The sequence below is a fragment of the Lygodium microphyllum genome, chromosome 19 (assembly GCF_053477565.2).
Source record: "Lygodium microphyllum isolate KBCC chromosome 19, Lygodium_microphyllum_v1.1.10, whole genome shotgun sequence".
In the NCBI taxonomy this organism is placed as follows: Eukaryota; Viridiplantae; Streptophyta; class Polypodiopsida; order Schizaeales; family Lygodiaceae; genus Lygodium; species Lygodium microphyllum.
Window position 1 is genome coordinate 107,199,340 of NC_141153.1, and position 9,843 is coordinate 107,209,182.

Here is a 9,843-nt window from a genome sequence, read left to right on the forward strand (position 1 = left end):
ATGAGGTGCAGCGAGTGCTGAACTTGGCTGGCCGGAACCGGACAGACCAGGAAAGAGCACTAGAGGGAGACCTGACGCTGAGCGAGCTCCTCATGAAACGGCCTCGATAACACCGCAGTAGAGCAGAGTGCCACTGCGCTAGCAACATCGCTGCTTGTAGGGTTGGGGGCAACCCAGGGCTCAAAGAGCCAAGCCAAAATACCTATTGTCGCCAAGCAACTCGACAAGTACCAGCCACCTGACGACCCGTACAGCTTCGTCGAGTAGTTTGAGTAAGTCTGCGAAGCCAATGGCCTCAACGACCAGGCTCAATGTTCGCAAGCATTCGGACTCTGCTTAAGTGATAAGGGTAGGACGTGGTATACAAGCCTGGACACCATAGAACGAGCCAACTTCAATAACCTCAAGGACCTTTTTATCAAGAGGTTTGCTGAACTCGGATACTCTGACAACCTGCTAGTACGCCTGATGAACATCAAGCAGAAGGAGAAGGAGGGCATCCGCGACTATGTGACCCATGTGAGAAGCCTCCTTAAAAGAATCCCCTTAGGCGAGAGACCAACTGACAGGGCAGTATTGATTGTATTCATCAGCGGAATTCAAGATGAGGAATTGTACAAGGCACTAGCAGGCAACTCAAGTTTGCAGCGAGACGTGGTGGCTAGGGTTTTTGAGGAAGCCATCAGGGTCGATGACCAGCTGAAAGAGCGGAGCTCCAGGAGCTCAAACCTAGAAGAAACCAACCCACGGAGTTTAGAGCAAACGTTAACCTCTAGCGAGCGATCAAACCCATCATCCCAAGATAAGGGAAAGACCACCGAGACGGACCACGGCTTGGCCGAGGTCAGATGGAATTGGCCAAAATACAAGACTTGTTGAGGCGACCGATGCGTCCGCACGTCCAGTGCGTGTACTGTGGAGGAAACCACCTGCCAGCAGAGTGTCAAGACCCTAGGTCAAGACCCTGCGCTAACTGTGGTAGGTTCGGCCACGATGCCGCACACTGCAGACTACCATGAAGACTACCATACGCGCAACCCTATGGCCAGCCTCATCCGGCTAACAGGCCGCATCCATTCTTCGGACGGGGAGCCCTGCTAGCCCGACCTGCACCTAACGATATGAAACCAGTTGTCCCTAGGCTGGACATAAACCCTACCGGCATTCCTAGACCGCATGGTCCCTATGTGACCCACCCACCGAGCGACGCTCCCGTACACTACGTGGAGGAGCCCAGCGATGAAGAGACCTACATATACCCTTATGTCTCGCATGACGACGAGGGCAACACGGTCCTTATGGATTATCGACCCGTGCCGGTGATGGCATTAGGATGAGGAAGGGGTAGAGGCCTAGGAGGGTAGCCACAGGATCCGGTCACTTGTTGGACTTGTGGACATCCCGGTCATGTCTCATCGCGCTGCCCCGAAAGAGAGCAGCAAAACAGGGACAATGCTGACCAAAGGTGCGCAGAGTGCGGAATCACCCATCTTTTCATAGACTGCCCAAAACGAAAGTCGCCCTCCGGTTCAACTAATTTGCCATCCGTCCCGTTGGGGCTGTTTGGTGTTGAAAACCCGATGGGGAGGCCACACATATTCCCTTGCGAGTTATGACCCGAGCACAAACGAAGCAGGCCGGCATCTCTCTGCCAAGACCTAGCAATCTTGACGCGACCTCAGTAGGGAAGAAAAGCCGTAGGCGGAAAAAGAAGAGATCGGAGGCTAAGGTCGCACTAAAAACTGACAGTATTACGACCTTACCTCAGGGGAAGAAAGTCTCAGATGCAGAGGCAGAGACTTCAGTCCCTAAAACAGCCCAAAAGGGAAGCGCTAAGATAGGGGAATACCCACACCCCAAGCGGCAATCAGAGGCCATAGAAAAGGTGAAGGAATGGGTGAGGGAGGCTCAACAGCACCTCAAGGATGTTGAAACCATCACGGAGGACGAGATCGATGATCTCTCCAGCATAAGCACGCCAATGTCACCGCCTCAACCTAAGTCGGCCGAGGCTACTATGCCACAAGCAGTGCCATTGACGCCAAGCCTAGACGCAACAGAGCTGCAGATCCGCCGCGGCCATTGGCCCAGACAGTCTAGGCTAAAGGAAGGACGAGTGTTTAGCAATCTCCTGACCACACTAGTGACCACCCCTGTAACGTTTGGCCTGGGAGATCTGCTTAAGCAACACCTTGCCCTATGGCAAGACCTCAAGCAGTGGGTCGAGGGATCGCAAGAGCAGGCCACGGCAGATCCTCAAGACCAGGATGCGGAAACACAATTGCCAAGTTTGACGCTACACTCCGGGCCTAAATCCTTGCACGTCAATGCCTTCTGGGAGGGCTCGGAGATGCACACAGTCCTGCCGGTCCTACTGGGAGACGCAACGAGGAAGGGAATTGTAGACACAGGAGCTGGGGTTAGTGTGCTTAGCCACGCAGTGCTGCAGACATGGGGAAACCCGCCTATCGAAGCTGCTCGGTTTAATGTCACGCTAGCAAACGGTATGCGAGTGAAGCCATTCGGGGTCTTGAAGAACTGGCCAGTAAAGATTGCAGGAGTCCAGTTCTCTGTCAACTTTATAGTCATGAAGGGAGTGAGGGAGTGGACTATGATATCCTATTGGGTCGACCCTGGATGCGCAATGCTAGAGTTATCGAAGATTGGGGTAACAGCCTGATCTTCCTTTGCAACCGAACTGACGCCATGAGAATAGAGATGGACACTTGGGAGACCTCGCCAGTTGACCTAGACGCCATCTCTACTATGCTCAAAGGGAACACTCAGGTCAAGGAACCCTATGGGTCCTTAACTAAGTATATCCCGTGCCCAGAGGACGAGCGGGATTGGATGCACGTTCTCGCTACACTTGACCTGCCGTTCTCAGACCATGAGGCGTATGAGCAGGCTATCAAAACATTTGGCAAGCCAAACGAAACACTCTCTACACCTGTCTACATGATGGCAGCAAGCCTCCATGAAGGGCCTAAGCCTATCATCTTCCAAGTACCTTCCAACAAGAGGGAGCTCCAGGGAATACTGGAGCACTAAACGGACCGACTGGCAGGCAACGCAGCCGCCAACCTCAAGCCACTCCAGGACCTCTTGGAAGAGTCCGAGTGGAAGTGGACCAGGGTACATGAACTGAATCTCAGGTATAACTGGGCTTTGGTTCCCGACCAACAAGACGAAGCAGAGCAAGCCTTGGGAGATGATGAGTAGTCGAGCGATAAAGATTCCTGTGATGAATACGAAGTTTGCCAATCCTTTGATGATGAAAGTGAGGGTGAGGTGGATACCATAGAATACGACACCGAAGGGCGAGAAATTGAGCAGATACGGGCAGATACTAAGCCGCAGAAGAGACAAGCCCTTAGAGTGGACCAAGGAGTTATGTGTACGAAGTGTGATCGTGCTTGGTTGGAACGGATAGGAGCAGTAGACCTTGAGCAAGCCGACCTAGCCCAACCAGGAACGGCAGCACTGCTTAGAACCGAATCGCCATCTGAACTGCGGCCACCAGGGGAGACCACCTCCTCTAGTGAAAATGGGGGGTTTGACTCTGAATCGAAAGTTACTTCGAATAGTGACCCAGAAATCCCTAGGCCACCCATGACCAGACGCACCAAGGGGGACTTACCAGTCCACTTGAGGTGCAGACGGTTGCCGCAGGATGAGGCAAAGCGGCCCAAGGATGCACGATCAGAGGAACAAAGGAAGCCGTAAGACCTCCCTAAACGCTTCTCTAAGTTCAAAAAAGGGGACAGGGTAGTGGTTCTGCTAAGTGCCAAGCGCCAAGGGCAAACCAGTGAACCAATCGAATGGCCAGCCAAGGTCAAGGAGGTAAACCTAGCCCTGGAAGGGGAAGTACCCCGACCAGTGTTCATTGCCGAGGACTTGACTATTGAAGAAGAGTCCAGTCTTGTCACTCTTTTGCGGGAGTACATGGATGTATTTGCTTGGTCCTTAGATGAGCTACGAGGGGTAGATCTGAGTGTTGTGACTCACAACATACCCATGACGTCGGATGCAACGCCGGTCAAGCAGCGACCGTACCCCATGAATCCAAAGCACGCTCATGCTATCAAGGAGGAAATCGACAAGCTGATGAGAGCTAGATTCATTTACGAAATTGAGCACACAGACTGGGTGTCACCCATAGTCATTGTGATGAAGAAAAACGGCAAGATTCGAGTGTGCGTCAATTACAAGAAGGTGAACGCTGCTACAAAGAGAGACAACTACCCCTTGCCGTACACCGAGCACATGCTTGAGAGAGTGGTAGGTAAGGAAGCCTATAGTTTCCTGGATGGCTTCTCGGGGTACAATTAGGTGCAAGTGCATCCTGCAGACAGGCACAAGACCGCCTTCGCCACTGAGTGGGGCGTCTTTGCGTACGTAGTCATGCCCTTCGGGTTAACCGATGCCCCCGCCACCTTTCAACGCCTCATGTGCACCATATTCAAGGACATGCTTTGCAAGGAGTTAGAGGTCTTTGTCGATGACCTCTGTGTCCATTCGACCTGGATTGAACATCTAGACAAACTCTGCGTGGTCTTTGAACGGTGTCGCTTATACCGTCTCTCCTTGAACCCCTTGAAATGTCAGTTTTGGGTGAAGCACGGATGCATCTTAGGACACGTGGTGTCAAAGAATGGCATTTCCACGGACTTCTCAAAGGTCAAAGTTATCATTGACCTTCCACCCCCAGGTAATTACAGGGGAGTTCAATGCTTCTTAGGTCACACAGGATACTATCGGTGGTTTGTACTGAACTACGCGCTGATTGCTAGGCCATTGTACAAGCTGCTAATTGTCTTCGAGTGGACCGAAGCATGCCAATGGGCGTACGAAGAATTGAAAAAGGCTTTAACAACGGCACCTATTCTACGAGCCCCAGAGTGGACCATTACTTTCCACATACACATTGACGCCTCTAAGTTTGCCGTGGGGGCAGTGTTGTGCCAACCTGGTGAGCATAACCTAGATTACCCAGTAAGTTTTGCTAGCAGGAAACTCACTGAGACATAGATGAATTATTCAACAACAGAAAGGGAGGGATTAGCCATGGTGTTCGCCGTAAAGAAGTTCCGGCATTACCTGCTGGCCACCCCCTTCACCTTCTTCGTAGACCATCAAGCCCTGCTCTATTTAGTGAACAAACCGTGTGCTACAGGACGTATAGCTCGATGGCTTCTCCTGCTCTTAGAGATCGATTTCTCCGTGGTGGTGCGGAAGGGAAAACAACATTACATGGCTGATCATTTGTCCCGTATACCCACAGGAGAAGTTGCTGGGCAAGGCATCATGGACGAGTTACCAGACAGCCACTTATTCCATTTATCCACCAGCGAAGGAGACCTATTCAGGGCCGATCTGACACCATACTGGGCAGACGACATAGTCCAAGTGCTCGAGCATGGGCTACCCGAACGACCAATAGAACGGGCACGGCTTAGGCGCTTGATCCTGAAAATCCAGCCCTACCAGTTGATTGCAGGCCAACTCTATAGGCTGGGACAAGACGGATTGCTACGTAGGTGCGTATGTGAGCATGAGATGCACGATGTGCTCTCAGAGGCGCACAACGGTATTGCAGAAGGACACTTCAGCGGAGACACGACAGCACGAAAGGTGCTGCAGTCCCAGCTATGGTGGCCCACACTTTTCCGCGATGCTACACAATTCGTCAAGCATTGCGACGAGTGCCAACGGACAAAAGTCCTGATTCGTAAGGATCAGATGGAGTTAACCCCTGTTATTGCTCGCCAACCTTTCGAAAAATGGGGGATTGACTTCATAAGACCCATCAGCCCCGCGACGCAATACTCACAAGCCAAGTACATCGTGGTGGCCACGGATTACCTCACCAAATGGGCAGAGGCGAGAGCCACACGGAGAAATGATGCTAGGACGACTGCCAAAATTTTATGTTTTCTCTCTCTCTCTCTCTCTCTCTCTCTATAATTCTCTCTCGTCATTGTCGTTGTCGTCTTTTTTTTCTCTCTTTCCTCTCTTTTCCCTTTTTAATTCTCACTCTCACTCTCACTCCCTCTTTCTTTTTATTCTTCTTCTCTTTCTCTTTGCCCCTTCCCTTTCTCTCTCTGTGCCTTTTATTTTACTTTATTTCCTCTCATTTCCTTATTCTCTCTCTCTTTCACTCTCATCTTTTCCTTCTCTCTCCCTCTTCTCTTTTTCTATTTCATCATCATCATCATCATCATCATCTTATGCTTCTGTTTCTTTCTCTCTCTCTCTCTCTCTCTCCATTCTCTCTTTAATTTTTTTTTCTCTTTCTTTTAAATTTTATCTTTCCTATCTCTACAATTCTCACTCTCTGTATTCATATTCTCTATCTTCCTCTTTGTCAGAACCTCCAGCTCTAGCAAACCTCAACCACCTGTCGGCCTTAAGCCCTCCTATGAACGAAAGTCATTTCTAATGCTGGCCGCTGAAATTTGAATAATGAATCAAGTTGAATACAAGGAGGGCATGCCAAGCTACCCCTAGCTGGCCGCCAACCCTAGCCAAGGGGGTTCTAAATAACTCTGATGGGAATGTGGGCCGAACCCGCCACGAGATGTCTCTCCGTGGGTCATTTTGAATGTAGGAGGATGCTTGAATGCCAGGGGGCTCTGGCTGTAAATTCCCTACCTCCGAGTCCTACTCAAATGATCTGCGTGACTTGAGATGGTTGCTCAAGGCCGTATTACTAGTGCAAGGGCAAAAACTTGGAGGAAATAAGACGCATCCTCATGGATTGCAAACTTCGTTCTTTTTGGACAAGACTTGTATTTCAATTAAGATGTTAATATAGAGTTTACTTCCAAGGAACTTATCTGAACTGTTTTCGTGTCAGTACTATAAGTTATGCAAACGAACCCTGCTCCCTAAAAGGCTTAATTAAGGAAGTTGATTTTAAATGTCACATATAAATGTGATAGGACCTAATTAGATAACTAAAGAATGCCCATTGAGGAAAGGAGGTGGGGGGAACCCTTGGCAGTTCCGTCCTATGGAAGGGTGATTTATAGAGAGTTGGGAGGCTTCTCACAAGGTTTTATAGTCGTATGACCTTTAGGTAATATTAGGTTAGAACTTGATTCATGCCATTTTAGGGGACCATAACGGGACTATGCCCTATGGGCAAAGAGGTTTAGTGGTACATCCCTCTCATTTCCCATTCTCTTTAAACCAAGTGTGGCATGGATCTGCTTTGGCTTGGGTATCTTTGCTTAAAGTAGGATGTCTAGGATCTGACGCTAGAATACCATTAGGAAACCTTGGCCTCTAGGAACCTTGATTTCAAGTCAAGATCCTAGTGGGTTCAACCGCGAACGTTGCGTTGCAATGTGAACTCGGGAAACCCTAGGAGACAAACCTTGGAACATTCCATGTGAGTGCCGGGCAGCAACACTTTAATTTGTTTCTTAATGGACCGCTAAAAACATGCCTGAATAGTTGTTAGGTGGACACATTACAAAATACAACACGCACAACTATTGTAATAAGCATTTCAAAAGTAAGAAAAGAACTTACAGCCATGGAGAAGAGATGGGTAGTAGAGAGAAAGTATCATTAGTGTTATGCTTCAGTGAGAACACAATTTTTGAAAGAGTTCTATGAGGATGATTGGCTAAAATAGGCCAATATCTTAGGCTCAGGACAAAAAAGGCTGAGTGGTCCGAAGCTGAATTCAAAAGGATTAAAAGAAAATCTTATGGGATTTTCTTGAAAGACGGTATGGAAGCATGCAAAGAAAAAGAGAGGAGCTCCAGTACGTGTATATGGAGATAGGGCTTCTCAACAATAGGTGATGCAAGAGTTTCATGAAAGTTTATGGGCTAGGCATAAAGGAGTTTGGGTCAAGATGCAAGAATAAATTGTCAAGCTTCACCTCTATAAGTATTCTTCTACATCTTCTATTTCTTCAAACCCCTTCTCTTTCATTAATTGCTCTCCCTAAATCTCCCTTCACCCTACTATCTCTTACTCTCGTGGTAGACTTTCAATCCCAAATGCTTCGACAATGTCTAAATTTACAAAAAACTTCTAGCATGTGATTTTCATATCTATGGATATCAAGCTTGCTCCATCCATAACATATCACCCCCAAATTCATGGCCAAACTGAGAGGGCTAATAAATAGCTTGGACCTATTTCAGGAACTTTTGCTATGATGTATAGCACAATTGGGACATGTGGCTCTAGTCTACTCACTCCAGCGTTGAGATTTTCCCTTTTGAGATACTATGTTGAGACAAAAAAAGGGCCTAACACTAGCTCTAAGGCTCTACCTGAGCTTCTACACTCTCCAAACAATCCTCATGACCTCACGTCCAAGAGCATCTAGATGCTATGAAATGATTTATCTAAGGAATGTGTTTGTAGATATAATTTTTAAACTATAGTCCAATGTATTGCCCATCCCAACTTCAAGTAAAGGGAGCCTCCCACACATAGGTGACTACTTCACCTCGATATATACACACAAAGGGCATCCCCCTAGTGGAGTGTTGTGGGCCTACAGCTCTCCTATACCCTAGTGATTGGCCCTAGGATGCATAATCTTAATACATAAAGCACAACAAAACACACTTTGCTCTTTCCTCATCAATATCGCTTATGACCCACATATCTCAATGGTTGGATGTATCTTGCACACTCAATCAATAGAATATAATTGTAGTGCGATGGTATATGCAAGATTATGCTTGTATGAAATTGTGAATAAATGTGCATAAGCATGTTTAATGAGATAACCAATGTTGCCAGGTGGCACCTACACGAGGGGATGAGCACCTTCGATGGTCCTTCCTTGTATGCATGCTGATGGGATGAGTGTCTTAAATGGTTCTTCATTAATGCGGGGCACATTCCTAAGAGTAAGTCTTGGATAGAAGTTTGATGGGGATGCCTATCCTTTCCGGGTGTGGTGTGAGACTTGTAGATGTGAATACAAGTCACACCGTACGTGGGTGATGCCACAATATTTATATCTCAAGTGTTAACGTCTATGTGAATTGATTATTTTATGGAATTCTAATTATTAATTTATTTATTATGGCTAGATGCATTTATTTAGTTAATTATATTTCTAACATGATTTTTTGAAATTTTCACCGCTAATGTGTAGAGCAAGATGAATTGGATAGTCGCGACAAGCAGAAATTATTTCAAAGACTTTTTCATTAAAATATTTAAATAAGATGCACTCCCATTATTCTAAGGTGTGTGTATCTTCTTTTTAAATATTTATTGATATTTGAGACTTTAGAAGATATATTGTAAATATTTTAGAAATATTTTATGGCTCTCATCAGTTGTGGGTTGTGCAAGTGATTGTTACCATTGATACAATTAACTCAAACTCTTTTGTAAAAAGAGTGATTGTAAAGGGCCTACCTTTGGGAAAAGCAAGATTCACTTTAATATTATAAATATGGCATGGAGGAGATGCCCACTTCATGTATAGGGGAGAAATTACACCCAATAGCGTGTCGCTCAAATTTACTTTACTCTTATCTTAGTCTATTTTGAGGTCTATGAGTCATGCTTTCAATTTTTATATAAAAAGAGAGTAAGAGAAGGCTTCTTTGATTCACTACATGCAAATTCTACATCCAATCTACGCAATAGTGGTATTAGAGCTTAGCTTACACTTGGGGCTTTCAATCGCTCATCATATTGCATGAAGGTGAGCTCTTTGAAGTAATCGAGATCTACGGTCCAAATCGACTACACGGATAGATTCCCAAGGCTTCAAAACCCCAAACCCCTCTATCTCTACTTAGAAATTTTGCAGTTTAGGCCAAGATTGAAAAATTCAACCCCACTCTCATG